Below are 16057 nucleotides of genomic sequence, written 5' to 3' on the forward strand. Positions count from 1 at the left end.
GAGACCATGATCTGAATGGAAATCAGGAGTTGGATGGTTAACTGACTGAGCCACCCAGGTGCCCCCAACTAGAGTCTTTTAAGAATTCAGTTCCATCTGCCTTTGGCTCAGGTCATGATCCCAGGGTCCTGAGATTAAGCCCTGGATTGGGCTCCCTGCTCAGCAGACAGCCTGCTTTTCCCTTTCCCTCTGCCTGCCACTCTGCCTGCTTGTCTTCCTTCTCCCTCTGTCAAATAAATAAATAAAATCTTTTAAAAAATTAAATAATTCAGCTCCATCATACCCCTTCTGAGGTGAAAGTCTTTCAGTAGTTTCTCAATGCTATTGCTCCTTGAATGAACTCTAAACTCCAGCTTACCTCAGTACCCTGCCTCTCTCTAGTATCCAAACACCTTAACCATTGAATTATGTTCAGATCCTTGAAAGCAACAGCTTCTCAGTTCTACGTTGTCTTTCTGAAATACTTTCCATGCTCAAACCCTATTCTCCCTCCCCCTGCTTATGTGTTATGGACTGAATGTGTGCCCCTCAAATTCATATGTTGAAGCTTCAACCTCCAATGGGACTGTGTTTGGAGAAAGGACTTTTAGAGGCACTTAGAATTACCTGAGGCCCTAAGAAGGGGGGGGGGGGTCTTATTTGATAGAATTAGTGTCTTTATAAGAAGAGATACCAGAGGGTGCTCTCTCTTTCCATTCCCCAACCCACCATGTGAGGACACAACTAGGAGTCAGCTGTCTACAAGCCAAGGAGAGAGCTCTCAGCTGAAACCATGCTGGTTGGCACTTTGGTCTTGGACCTCAGCCTCCAGAACTTTGAGGGGTAAATGTCTGTTACTTAAACACTCACACTGCGGTATTTTGTCATGTCTTCCCAAGCAGGGTGATACACCGTTTGCTAAACACCACCACTTCTCTCATCTCATCTTTCAAAAGACCTCAATTAAGGTAGGTTTTCTGGGGGAAGCCTTCCATAAATGATCCATTTGGCTGTGGCATCTACCTTTCATGCTCTCAAAGCATCATACTACCATCATCCTATCCCTCATCACAGTATTATCACTTCATATTTCATATTTGGATGAAATATGGACTAGATACCACGAAGCCAAAGAACCCTGTAGCCTGAGGATCTTGCATGGTATCTGATACAGTGATGTCTGTGAATATTTTGTTGAATTAATTTGACTGTTTGAAAGGGCAGGCTATTTTCACTCATTCTCTCTCTTTCCTAGCAATGAAAAGTCTGTATTGAAATTTTTGAAAAATATATTGAAGAAAGGACCAAGGAATAACACCTCCAGGACAGTAAACTGATTTAAAAGAAAATGGTCTTTCATATGATTTATAAATATCCATAAGACTAAGGCCAAATAAAGAAAGCAACTGTGAAAGTCTTTCTGAAGTATTTTATAAATCTTCTGTGTGTCGTATTACACAGTGGCTGCAGGTAAGGGCTTTGAGGTCAGGCTGCCTTCAGTGGGATCCCAGCTTGCCACTTACCAGGTGTGTGACCTGAGGAAATGTACTGCATTTCTTTGTCACTCATTTCCTCAGCTGTATATTGGGGATAATAAATAGTATCTGCCTCTTAGGATTATTGGGGAAAATCATATGAAAAAACACAGGTAAGGGTTCTCAGACTAATATTCAGCACATACTGAGGATGTGACAAATGTTAGCGATTTTAATTTTCTAGATTAATAAAGCAGGTTTGGGCAAGGGCAAACTGTAGGTTTGTTTGCCCAACAAGTCCCAGGTGAAGGGTTGGGACTGTACTCTTGCAGGCAGTGTTAAGAATTATTGATTTCCACGGGCTCTCTTTCTGAAGTTGCCATGTCCAACACACCATATTTTATTTTATTTATACCCCACTGTGTTCCAAAAAGGATTTCAGGAAGCTTACAGATAAACATAAAATACAACAAGTAACATGAGTTAAAGGCAGAATGAAAGAAGAGGGAAAAACAAGAGTGAGAACAAAGTTGGGCTAGGAATAAATAATATATTACTAGAAATTATGAGCATGTTAAAGCTTTAGATGAAGCCCTAAATCAAGAGAAGCTAGGGTAGGAATGTTATTTTAATTTCTCCTTCATCCCCTCTCCCCCTTTTCTTCGGGATGATTTAAATGCTATTTTAATTTTTAAAAACCCAAACTATTGAAGTTACTCTCAGCATCAAATAATTATATAGTTATGAAGACTGATGTTCTGTATTGCAGTTGATGAAGGTATATTTAAACTTATAAATAGATATGCCTATTAATTAATGGAAAGGAAGGGGCTTAATATTAGTTAAGTACCTCTGACCTACTGGATACCAGTTCAAGCTTTCACCCAAGTCGTTTTTTGATACCACGACCCTAGGAAGTAATTAAATATCCATTTTATAGACACAGAGAAGTAAAGTATCTTAATTTACCACAGTTATGAGTATGTAACTCAAACGGACATCTGTCTCTGATGCCTGAACTGCTATCACCATACCAGGGGCATATCTTCAAGAGAGAATACAAACATTTGCCCAAACACATTAGGCAAATACTTAGTTTAATTTTCTCATTGAGAGATTTTCTTGCTAAGTGTTATATATCATTACTTGGCTTTTTTTTTTTTTTTATATGTAATTGGCAATACTGGCAGAAGAAGAAACATTTACGAGTTGTTGGAAGATAAATCTTAGCAAAGATCTGCAGGTCTACAGGAATCACTCAGAAGTTCCAGATCATTTTGCTCATGTGTAAGAAAACCCCCCAATAAACAAAAGTTACAGACACTAATGGATGTTGTTTCGGGAGTAAGTATGGTGGACTTGAAGCCTATGACAGATCAGAGAAGATCTTTGGAAATGTATGTGGAGTCAAGGGGGAAATGAAGATGTTAGAGTCATTATGTTCATTTTATTCACGTCTTAACTGTAAATGGAACTATGACCATTTCTTCCTCCCAGAGGTAACCTAGACTCAAAAAGCACAATGAAGGAGAAATTAAAATTGAGATATCTCTAGTCATTCCTTCTCATGACCCTCATCCCCCCGCAGTAAGATAGAAGATTGTCACTAATTTATTATTACACAGGAGCAGTTTGAGTTAGCTAGTGAAATACCAGGTCTAAGCATAGTAACTATGGTTAGTTCAGGTCTCCGACTAGTCCATGAATTGATAGTTTTCAGTTTTCCCACAGCTGTAACTTTGCACATGACCTGCAATCTGCTTTGATTGTACTGTTCCTCCCTTGACCCACTATCCTGAAAAATATCCTTTTAACTCTGAACTAAAACCGACCCCAAAAAACTGGACATGTGCCACACTTTGTATTACAAATCTCTGAAGTTTGGGTTAAGGCAGGAGTGTGGACAAACTGAGCAAATCCAGCTGGCTGCCTATTTTTGTAAATAAAAATTTATTGGGCCACAGCCATGCTCATTGGTTTGTGTATTGTCTGTGGCTGCTTTTGCGCTACATTGGCACTGTTGAGTGGCTATGACAGGGACTGTGTGGATCACAAAGCCTAAAATATTTACAATCTTGCCTTCTATAGACTTTTGCCAACCCTAGAGGTAAGAGGGCAGAGATTTTTCTTATTTTCACATGTGAAAGGACAAAACAAAACTAAAAATATGTGATAGAGGTGTTGTTTTCTTCCTGGTGTGCTTTTCTGTGTTACGTGAATTTTCTCTAAAAACATATTTCTAATTTAAAAATATTTTTAAAGCTTTGACTCAAATGGTATTTTATCCATGAAGCCTTCTGCTATGGTCTGCTTCCCATATGTTTCCATGGAAGTATTAGATTTTTCTATATTAGTAGTTATCATACTGCATAGCAATCATTGTTTCCATATCTGTCTCCTAGACAGGCCCATGTACTTCATAATGACATTGGGCTAAGTGCTTTTGAGGGCCTAACCCAGAACACGATGATTTTATAGAATGTTGAGAAGAAATACTTCTTTATCTTTATAGTTTACAGAATATTTCCACAATGGTTATTTAATTGTCTTACTATTTTCACTCAAATGTTGCCTAATCAGAGAAGACATCCCTGAATATCCATAAAAAAATAGCAGCTCATTACACTCTAACCGCTTTATTCAATTTAATTGCTTTTATAACACATATAACTACTTGACATAGTAATTGTCTATGGATGGCCCTTCTACCCCCATGTCCCTAGAATGTAGGCTTCCCAAGGTGTAAATACTTGGTATCTACAGTTCATTGCTATATCCTCCCCATTGCCTAGAACACAAACTCATTAGAGTAGAGCTATTCCTGTCCTCATTTTACAGATAGTAAGGAAACTAAGATGGAAGATGTTATTTTTTGTTTTTAAGTAAGCAGGATTTTATTTGAATTACATATAATTGTTTTGTTTCTTTTTCCTTGAAAATAAAGACTAGCTTGCACATTTAAAATCTCCTATTTATATATCATTTTTGAGGAAGATAATTTTTCAAACTACAGCCTCTTTTCTAAGAGAACATCCTTTTTTGCATTTAATTGTCTATTATCTATTTTTATTTATTTTTTGTGATTTTAAGCAATTTTTTTCAGCTTTACTGAGATATGATTGACAAAATTATAAGATATTGAGAGTATGAAGACATGATGGTATGTATATATATATATATGTCTACATTGTGGGGTTTTTAAAAAGATTTTATTTATTCATTCATGAGAGACGTAGACAGAGACATGGACATAGGCAGAGGGAGAAGCAGGCTCCCCTCAGGGAGCCTTAGGGGGACTCAATCCCAGGATCATGACCTGAGCCAAAGGCAGACACTCAACCACTGAGCCACCCAGGTGTCCCTATGTATGTATACATCGTAAAAGAGTTAACACATTCATCATCTCATATATTTACCTTTTTTGAATAAGTTTAAATTGATTGCTTATAGTCACATTGATGGTAATTTTGGGTCAGGAGTAATAAATGAGGACAAAAAGAGACAAGAAATGGTGGAGGGGGCAAAGACAGAAGAAATAAATTCTTTGTGGATCAAATGTATCAGGAAAAACATTTGGCTAGAAGGAAAGAAAATGAAAACTGTCTGTCTCAATATTAAGAGTGGTGATAATAGTTACCAGCAATACTGGTATCTCATAGAGTATTAATAGCTATTGCATATAAGATGCTCATTTTATATACCACTAAGAAAGAAAAATATTCCCAATTAAGCTATGCTATACCATTGATTAGTATGTGCATCCTAATTTCAGAGTTGCTAAAATGGAAAAAAAAAGTGTGCTAGAATCAATGTAATGAAGTGAACCACCACCTTCTCCATCCCCTGCCTGACCAACAACCAACTGTCATTTTTCAGTTGTCCACTGGCTTTCACAATTGCCCTTGGAGTCCTTATAACAATTTCTGTCTTTTTAAAAATTTTATTTACTTATTTTAGAGAGAGAGAGAGAGAGCAGGGAAGAGGAGGGGCAGAGGCAGTGGAAGAAAGATTCTCCAGGAATCGCCCTGCTGACTGCAGAGCCAGAGATGGGGCTTGATCTCATGACCCTGACATCATGATCTGAGCTGAAATCAAGAGTCATTTGCTTAACAGACTGAGCCACCCAGGCACCCCAACAATTTCTGCTTTCTAGAAGAGGAACTAAATCTTATAGCAGTTAAGTAATTTTCTTAAGATCACAGCACTAATCTGGGATTTAGTCCACAACCATGATGTGTATATTTGCAACTAATTTTTAAAAAATTTATTCATAAGTATTTGATGATCATCTTCTGTTTTAAAAGTGTTACAATATGGGCAGCCCCGGTGGCACAGCAGTTTAGCGTCACCCGGGGTGTGATCCTGGAGACCCTGAATCGAGTCCCAGGTCAGGCTCCTCGCAAGGAGCCTGCTTCTCCCTCTGCTGTGTCTCTGCCTCTCTCTCTCTCCCTGTGTTTCTCATGAATAAATAAATAAAAATCTTTAAAAAAATTGTTACAATATTATCATACCAAAAATTGCATTTTGTTAAAAAAATTTAAAAATATTATATTAAAATTAACAATAATCCCTTTATATCATCTGATATTCGATCAAATTTCAAGTCCGTGATGTAAACATTTTAAAAATGACTTTGAGATACAACTCATATGCATTAAAATTCATTCTTTTGAAGTGCACAATCTAATGACTTTTTAGTATATTCACAAAGTTGTGTACACATCACCACTATCTAGTTTCAGTATATTTTTACCACCCATAAAAGAAACATCCCACTAGCAGTCACTGTCCACTTGCCCGCAAACTCCCCAGCCCTAGGCAGCCATTAATCTTTGTTTGTTTCTATGGATTTACTTTTTCTGGACATTCTACATAAGAGGAATCAAGCAATATCTAGGCTTTTGTACCAGACTCCTTTCACTTAGCATGTTTTTCAAGGCTCATCCATGTTAAAACATGTCTCAGTACTTCATTCCTTTCTGTGGCTCAATAGTAGTCCATTGTATGGATTTATTACATTTTTTTAAATTATTCATTCATCAGTTGATGGACATGTGGGTTGTTTTGCCATTTTGGTCATTATGAATAATATTGCTATGAACCTTTGTTTATGAGTTTTGTGTAGACATATGTTCTCAATTCTTTTGGATATAATATATATATATGGAATTTCTGGGTCATATGGTAATTGTATGTTTAACTTTTTGAAGAAATGCCAGACTGTGTTCTATAGTGACTGTACCATTTGATTCTCAACTGTAATATATGGGGGCTCCAATTTCTCCACATCCTTACCAACACTTGTTATTGTTTGTCTTTTCTTATTATACCCAGCCTAGTGGGTGTGAAGCAATCTCAGTGTGGTTCTATTAACTTTTTAAGTATCAGTTTCTAAAACTGAGAAAAAAATATATATAATTGATCATTATGACTGTGATCTCTGAAAATTTGGCAAATTGTCTTTAAAGCCACATGCGTACATATTCACCTCCCTTAAATTCCCAGGGCTCAATCTGACGGATGTTAACACTCCTGTGGAGTAAGTTGGGAGGAAAATCATCATCTCCAGGAGATACGAGCTGAGAAAGGCCGCCAGCCAAACATAAATCATCCTATTCGCGGTTCAGTGCTTTATTACCAGGTCACTCTGCCCATGGATAAGGAATGGAAGAAATAAGAGACACAGAAAGGGCTCACCGAATTGTAACCTCCATTAGAATATCTAAATTTAACACAGAACCTGCATCTACAATATGTCTTTTTATGATTTGTCCCACTTACTTTTAAAGCCAGGAAGGTGACAATAAAAAGACTCTGTATCATGTAAAATGACACATTTTATTTTTCATATTTGTTCCCCAAAGAGGTAACATTGCGAAGAAATAGCATCTTGCTGAAAGCCAGAGTACTTCCATCATTTATGAACTCTTCATGGCACTGGCGGAAAGGCAAATATTTCAGTTCTCAAAAATCAAGACACATTTAACTTTTAACATAGAGTCTTGTTATAAATTGTGTATGTACATCTGTATAGAGATCCATTTTATATCAGATATATCAGCCATAAGAAATCATTGCATAGTGCTGTTTGTCAATCAGAACAAGACTGCTATGTTTATATAAGAAGTTCCTTTTTGATGAAATAATGGACAGAAGCAAAAGGGCAACAAAATATCAGCCCCTACAAACCAGTTGCCCCAAATACCCACATTCAAATATCTATTTGAATCCTTCAAATATCTATTGCATGAGTTATCTCTTTCATATCTACTCTTGGAAAAAAAGAAACAAAATGGGATCTTTTAGGTTAAGTTGCAACCCTTGAATGTGTATTTTATCATTAAGGTATTACTAAATATTTCTAAAATGTTTTTCCAGATCAATCTATTGTCATAGCCATATATTAAGATTCTAGAACCAGTTAGTTGATACTTTTTTGAATATCCACTGTACTAATTCACTGCACATATACTGAGTACCTACTATGTATAAGGCACCAGGCAAGGCTATTCTTCTCTTGTTGGTCTAGCTAACATTAGCAATGAGAACTTACTTGCTCTCTAAAATGTTCTGACCAGGTAATTGTATTGCTCTATCCTTCATGTACTTTAAATCATTTTTCAAGGCTCACTTCACAGTTGAGGAACATCCTATTTAAAACTGAAAATCTCCCTCCCATACCTCCACCTTAAACCATTTACTTTCTCTGTCGTATTTTCTTCAAAATACTTATTACCTTCTAATCTCATTTAATTTAGCTGTTCATTTTATTATTTTCCTTACTATAAGCTTTTTTTTGTTTGTTTTACAAATTTTATTTATTTGAGAGTGAGAGTAAGTGAGAGAGAGAATATGAGCAGGGCAGAGGAAGAGGAAGAAGCAGAGTCCCCTGTTGATCAGGGAGCTTGATGGAGGGCTCAATGTCAGGACCCCGGGATGACAACCGGAGCTGAAGGCAGACGTTCAAACGAATGAGCCACCCAGGTGCCCATATAGCATAAGCTTTATGAGGGCAGAGACTTTTGTCTCTTTTCTCCCCTGCTCCCATTGTTTTATTTCCAGGATCTGAATAATCCTTGGCACTTAGTGCTCAATAAACTGTTCTTGAATAAACAAATGAATGGAAATGACCACTACTTGCTGGGTAGTCATAGTTTTTGGGTTCCCAGATGTCTTTGATTTTTTTTTATAGCACACATTTATTAGCCCTTTCTTAACTTTGATTCTGACTTTGGATAAACTCCTCATACTTTTTTTTTTTCATTTTTCTGGTTACATATTTGAGTTCTGTTCAGGAGCCCTTCTCTTCTCATTCTCTGTGTTGTCCTTTGTTATCTAAGGTGCTGGCCTGCTTTCTCTGTGTTGATGAGCACTACACCCTCTCCATTAAATCCTGCACTCCACTGCCTACAGGCCATCTCTACCTTGAGCACCTCAAATCAAATATGTCCCAAACAGAAATTATCATGTCTCCCCAATACCTACTGTAGACTAATAAACTTCATCTTCACCAACATCTTTAATACTCAGTCTCCTAAGGCAGCAATGTCTGAATCCTCAGTTCCTTGTTCTGACGATCTGATCAATGTGACCTCTTTAACACCCTGGACCCCAAATTCTCCACATCCACACTGTCACTGTCTTAGCCCAAGCCCTTATTCTCCAGCTCTGAGGAAACTGCGACCTTCTCTAAGAGAGGAAATCTCAGGAACTTACCACCCTATGCTACATTTGGAAGACAGAAGATTACATCTTTCCAGAGCTAGTTACAATAGCATGTGCAGCATTTGGGGTGGGGATGGGTTGGGGGTGGACGCTGTATTGCTACACAATCCAATGATCAGAAAAAAAGCTAAACATAACCACAGGTGGGCTCGTCAGGGAGGGGAAGGGGTGCAGTCATCTATGAGACAGCTGGTAAAAATGAGAAAAGGAACCCCTGACTTGGGACCTGGCTTGACCAGTGTCTCTGTGTGGTTAGTAGCTGACCTGGCATTCATAGTTAGGTCATGGTGTTCTCAGAATCTCTCAGAATTCTAAAATCTGATAGGGTCACTCTTTGATTGCAATAAAGTGACACCCAAAAAAACCACACACACACATAAACACACAAAACCCCAAAAAACAAAAACAAACTTCATAGTCTAAGCACAGATGAAAACAAGATCATAGTATAAACCACAAAATGCCACATGTCCCCTTTCCCAGTTCACACGAGTGACTGCTGCTTCCATCACAATGACAGTTTTAGCCTCATTCTAGTCTTCCCTTATCCTTGATATGGTTTAAGATATCCAATCATAGAATTATTTCCACTTGTGGAGAGCATCCAATCCTGAGTAAAACTCTGTTTCCTTGACCCCTCCCCCAAATGATCTAAAACCAGGTCAAATCCCATAAAAAGTGCTCTCCAACACTGTCTTTTGAAATGGCTCTCAGATCCTCATGATGTGCACTCTCCCTTGTTGCAAGGAACAGCAGTCCCAGCTGGGAGCTCTAGTTTTGATCTTGGTACTCTCCAGCCACCGGGCGTGAACTCTGGTATAGGAATAACACTCCATACACGATTGAACCAATCTAGCCATTTCTTTTAGGCAGTAGTAGAGGTTGAGTAGACAGAGATAAGATGGGTGACCCAAATTCAGGTTCTAACTCAAATGCCTGAGAACATTTGAATTACGCAGTCTTGAGAAATCTAGTTCCAGAGTAAATACATGGTTAAAGAGCTATCTCTTCCTACTTTAGAATCCCATGGGTCATTGGATTAAATCCTTAAGATTTCAGATAACCTACACGTTTAAAGAATGTCTTCTCAAGTTGGAAAAAGGAAGCAATAGCTGGCTACCTTGGATGTTGGTGTGATGTTCTGTCTTTTCTCATTAATATGAGAGAAAAAAATCTTTCCCCAGTGCTCACTATGCTCTGCGTATTTTTTGAGGCATTGGAGATGCAATAGTAAACCAAACATAAAAATTCTCTCCTTGGGACGCCTGGGTGGCTCAGTGGTTGAGCATCTGCCTTTGGCTCAGGGCGTGATCCCCGGGGTCCTGGGTTGGAGTTCCACAACGGGCACCCCACGGGGAGCCCGCTTCTCCTTCTGCCTGTGTCTCTGCATCTCTCTGTATGTCTCATGAGTAAATAAATAAAATCTTAAAAAGTTTTTTTCTCCTTCCTGTCTTAGATTTAATTGGGTATGAAAGGCAATAAAAATAAATACATAAGTCTGAAACCAGGAAAATATTAGCAAGTACCAAGTAATATGAAGATTGTTAAATTAGGGAAAGATAGAGTGTGTCTTGACAGTTCCTCTAGAAGAATGGATGGTATCAGAGAAGGCTGCTCTCAGGAGGTGACAGTCAGGCAAAGATCTGGATATCAAGAAAGAGCAGGCTCTGCATAGTTCAGAGAGAGGGTGTCCAGGCCGAGTGACCACGTAGAGCAAAACCTCTAAGGAACTATGAGGATTGTCTTAATTTGCTTGGGCTGCTATAACAAACTACCACAGACTGAGTGGCTTAAATAACAAATATTTATTTCTCATGATTCTGGAGGCTGGGAAGTCCAAGACCAAAAGTGCCAGTGGATGGGGTGTTTTTTGGCCCTGATCATTAGTTAAATTGCCAACAATCAAAGCCTAAGAAATACAATGAGAGTACACAGTAAAGACCTCTCTTCCAGGGAGCAGCAATATAAAGTTCTATTTAAAATCTGTGGAATGATGTGCTAGTAATAAAATGAATTTTCATTACAGTTTAAGGCATGAGTACTTAATTTGTATAACTTTCTCAATTCAAATACTTTGAATTACAGACCAGAAAAATTTTCCTTCTCAGTCTTAAATTTAATACTTTTTTCATGAGATGGACACTGATACTCTTGGCTTCTGCTTAAGAGGCTGGCACTCTCGCAGTGCTTTGTGAGTCTTTTCCAGCTTTGCTAATGACAATGAGCAAACAGGAAAGTGGAATTTTAAGGTGATCAACTTATTTCTGGAGTCAATAGCCCTCATGTTTGTTCTACCTAAATCTCCACGTCTGCTTTACCAGAATGTACTTCCTTGAGACTCCTCCATGCAAAAGACTTGCATGCTGCCATGTACCCAGTAAACATACAAGACTGCCATCAACTATTTGTGGGAAAACCTATGTTTTGCTTAGTGATTGGTCAGAAGGGAACAGCAGCAGTGCTTAAGTAATAATAGTATACCAAATGTGAAGTTTTATTTCTCTGTGCTGAACCTCTGTGTGTCTAGTGGTGGATTAGCCACAGATATGCTCTGGGGTCTCCCTCATGAGGTCAAGCTCAGTCAAGTCCAGTTATTCTAGAAAAGTAGCACAACGAACCCCTTAGTGGAAAGACAAAAACCACATAAATACCAACGGAAACATTATTTTATCTGAATATGTGGCTTCCTAGAGATTCACATGGTAATATGTAGACATTTAGGCCTGATCATTTAGAGATCGTGGGATGATTTTCTGGTCTTGATACTGTGGATACTCTGAGAAGAAGAGCAACACTTTAGGACAAGGATTTCCTAAATTGGCTGAATGTCAGATTCCCTGAGGAGCTTCAAAATCAATCAGTTAATTTAATAAATACATTGGGGCTAGTTGAATTATGGCCTCCAAAAGACACCTATTTCCCATCCAAACATGTGATTATGTTACTTTAGGAACAGTGCTGATATGATTAAATTAAGGATCTTGAGATGGGGAGATTATCCTGGCTTACTGGATGGACCCGATGTAATCACAAGGTCCTTATCAGAGTGAGGCAGGAAGGTCAGAGTCAGAAAAGGAGGTGAGACTGAGTCAGAGGTTCGAGTGAAATGGGGTCATGATCGAGGAATGTGGACAGCTTCTAGAAGCTAGAAAAGGCAAGCAAATGTATTCCCCCCCGGACATCCAGAAAGAACATAGTCTTACCTACTTAGATCTCTGACCTCTGAGATTGTAAGAGAAAAAATTTGTTTTGCTTTATGTCACTAAATTTGTGATTTATTACAGAAGCACTAGAGAACTAATAGATACACTTTACTCAATTCCATTTCACAAATCATAAAGGTAATAGGTGTTTGTCACCACAATGATATAAAATAAAGATACAAAGAACAAAATCCCCTGTATTCTCCATTCTGTACCTCTTCAAACCTTATTTCTAGCTCTTTAGTTAACTAGTTTTTAATTTATAGCAGATAAATGTTAAGTATCAAGGCCATTTAATTAGCTTACATTGCCCTACTACCATGTTCTTTCACTGAGAATGGCAGATTGCATAAATGGTCACAAATCATTCCCCTCTCTTTATCCAGGCCCCTCTGAAAAATGATTTGCAGCAATTCCCATCAAAAGGTGGATTTTATTTCCCATACTAACTCTGGGCTTCACCAGGTGACTTGGTTTGGCCAATGGGACAATAGTAAATATACCTCAAGCAGAGGCTGTTGGGAATTCTGCTTTTACGTGAACTAGGCCAAGCCAAGCCAAGCCATCCCAGACTGGAAGAAATTCCCACTCAATTCACAGAATCATGGCAAATAATACGTGTGGGTTGAAGCCACTAAGTTTCCAGATACTTTATTATAAAATAAAAAATAACTGATCCGTTAACTAAAGTTTTTGACACTTTTTCAGGTGCCAAAGGAATTTGATTTTTCTCTATGGGTCTGAATTTCTGAATAGAGTGATAGATAAAATCTACATCAAGCTGAGGCACCCTATGGTTCAGTCTCAATAAGCAGTCACATTCGAAGATAGAATGGTAAAACAACAAGCAAATAAATAGGTAGCTAAAGTTAAAAGCAACTAAAGTATCTTCTGAAGTTTCTTGAGAGAATGCCAAAGGGGAATTACATTCATAATGCACTGTAAAATTTCTTAAAATCTTTTGTGCCAGGTTGTTTTTTTTTTTTTTCTCTCTCTCTCTCTGTATCTTCCACATGTGCCAGCTGCCTCCAAGTCCAAAAGCTCCCTCTTCTCTCTTCTGAAATCTCCAAAATCTTTCTCTTGCCACATCCACACCCCTCACTGCTATTGTCTCATTGGCCAAACCAAGTCACTTGGTGAAGCCAAAGTTAGTATGGAAGGTAAAATACACCTTTTTTTTTTAAAAAGGTTTTTAATTTATTTATTCATGAAAGACACATACAGAGAGAGGCAGAGACATAGGCAGAGGGAGAAGCGGTCTCCCTGTGGGGAGCCTGATGCGGGACTCGATCCCAGAACCCCAGGATCACACTCTGAGCTGAAGGCAGATGCTTAACCATTGAGCTACCCAGGTGCCCCAAAATCCACCTTTTGATGGGAACTGCTGCAAATCACTTTTCAGCGGGGCCTGGTTAGAGAGAGGGGAATGATTTGTGACCATTGGTGCAATCTGCCATTTTCAAAGAACATGGTAGTAGGGAAATGTAGGCTAATTAAAAGGCCTTGATACTTATTGCTTTCTAGAGTAACTCCCTGTCTTTTCTAATGTAAATTAACAAGCCAGCAAGCACTTGTCTGTTTTTGAACTTGTCTATTATCTGATGTTAACTTCATATCAACTGACAATCAGGAATGAAGTTGGAAAGATGAAATAATCTATAAAAATATGTCTGTAGTGATGGCAGTGGTCGGGCAGAAACCATGGAAATGTCTGTGAATATTTCTGCCTGTATCTCATAAGAACCTTTGGTAAATAAAGGCATTGGTAAAATTTATACTTCACTTTGAATGAAGTGGCTGAGAAGATTATGGCAAATTAAGTTAAAAGCTTTCTGGAAAAAGAAAAAAATCAACCCAATAACAGAATGAAAACTTCAGAGGATCTCAGCTGAACATGGAAATAGGTGATGATTGTGGGTGATGGAGAAAATGAGCCGTAAGTCTTGATATTGAAGGACAAACATGTTTACTATTATTAAACATGTTTTGTTAAAAATTTAAGGAACCATGCTAGAACACAGTAATAGACATAATTTCTAAGCCACTAGAGTAAGAAGACATCTAAGATAATTCAAGCAGTCTAGTTCAAGACGCAGACTACTTCAATTAAAATAATGTTAATCTTATAAAACAATTTGGGATGAACTGGTATTTTCATATTGTTCAGGCTTCTGTGCAGGAAAATCTTTCAGTATTTCCAAATAAGGCTTATAGTTTCTTTCTTATAAGTGCTGCACATTTTCTTTTGCATTTATTCTAGGTGTGTTGCTATACACTGCCATAAATAAGAACATAACCCTAACTTTGGATATTTTTAACATTTTTATATTTAAAATAGGATTAAGTTTTCACATTTCACTATGACTTTAGTGAAATTCTTAATGATTTTAAAAGATTTAGCTTTCTAAAAAAAAATTAGCTTTCTAAATATATAATTTTATTGAATAAAATAATAATTCCTCTCCTCCTTCCATTAATTATATCTCTTATTTCTATTTCATATCTTATCAATTGGCCACAATATTCAGAAGAATGTTAAATAATATTTTATATTGGACATCCTTTTCTTTTTAAAAAATTTTAATGGATCCAAAGAACAAATAATCCTATCACGAAATGGGCAGAAGACATGAATAGACATTTCTCCAAAGAAAACATACAAATGGCCAATAGACACATGAAAAGATGCTCAGCATCACTCGGCATCAGGAAATACAAATCAGGGATCCCTGGGTGGCGCAGTGGTTTGGCGCCTGCCTTTGGCCCAGGGCACGATCCTGGAGACCCGGGATCGAATCCCACGTCAGGCTCCCGGTGCATGGAGCCTGCTTCTCCCACTGCCTGTGTCTCTGCCTCTCTCTCTCTCTCTCTCTCTGTGACTATCATAAATAAATAAATCGGAAAAAATAAAAAATATTTTAAAAAAAAAAGGAAATACAAATCAAAACCCCAATGAGATACCACCTCACACCAGTCAGAATAGCTAAAATGAACGTTAGGAAACGACAGATGTTGGTGAGCATGCAGAGAAAGGGGAACTCTCTTATACTGTTGGTGGGAATGTAAGCTGGTGCAGCCACTCTGGAAAACAGTATGGAGGTTCCTCAAAAAAGTTGAAACTACAGCTACCTTACCACCCAGCAATTGCACTACTGGGTATTTACCCCAAAGATACAAATGTAGTGATCTTAAGGGGCACCTGCACCCCAATATTCATAGCAACAACATGTTAGCCAAACTGTGGAAAGACCCCAGGTGTCTATCGAAAGATAAATGGTTAAAGAAGATGATATATATATATATATCACACACAATGGACTACTACTCAGCCATCAAGTAAAAATGAAATCTTGCCATTTGCAGTGATGTGGATGGAACTAGAAGATATTATGCTAGATGAAATAAGTCAATCAGAGAAAGAAAATTATCTGATCTCACTCATATGTGGAATTTAAGAAACAAGATTATAGGGGAAGGGAGGTAAAAATAAAATAAGATGAAATCAGAGAGGGAGACAAATCATAAGAGACTCTTAATCATAGGAAACAAACTGAAGTTCGCTGGAGGGGGTGTGGGGAGAGGGACGGGGTAACTGGGTGATGGGCATTAAGAAGGGCACATGATATAATGGGTCCTGGGTGTTATATAAGACTAATGAATCATCGACCTCTACCT

The 16057-nt window shown here is 37.9% G+C and overlaps 1 long non-coding RNA gene across 1 annotated transcript; it reads left to right on the plus strand.

The window, feature by feature from the left end:
* The first annotated feature begins 875 nt into the window (after nucleotides 1-875).
* On the plus strand, nucleotides 876-1393 carry LOC144288309 (uncharacterized). The gene is made up of 2 exons (XR_013356267.1): nucleotides 876-947; nucleotides 1235-1393. It is a non-coding gene; the product is annotated as an uncharacterized LOC144288309 (long non-coding RNA).
* The last annotated feature ends 14664 nt before the right edge of the window (nucleotides 1394-16057 follow it).

This window comes from Canis aureus, chromosome 18 (assembly GCF_053574225.1).
Source record: "Canis aureus isolate CA01 chromosome 18, VMU_Caureus_v.1.0, whole genome shotgun sequence".
Classification (NCBI taxonomy): Eukaryota; Metazoa; Chordata; class Mammalia; order Carnivora; family Canidae; genus Canis; species Canis aureus.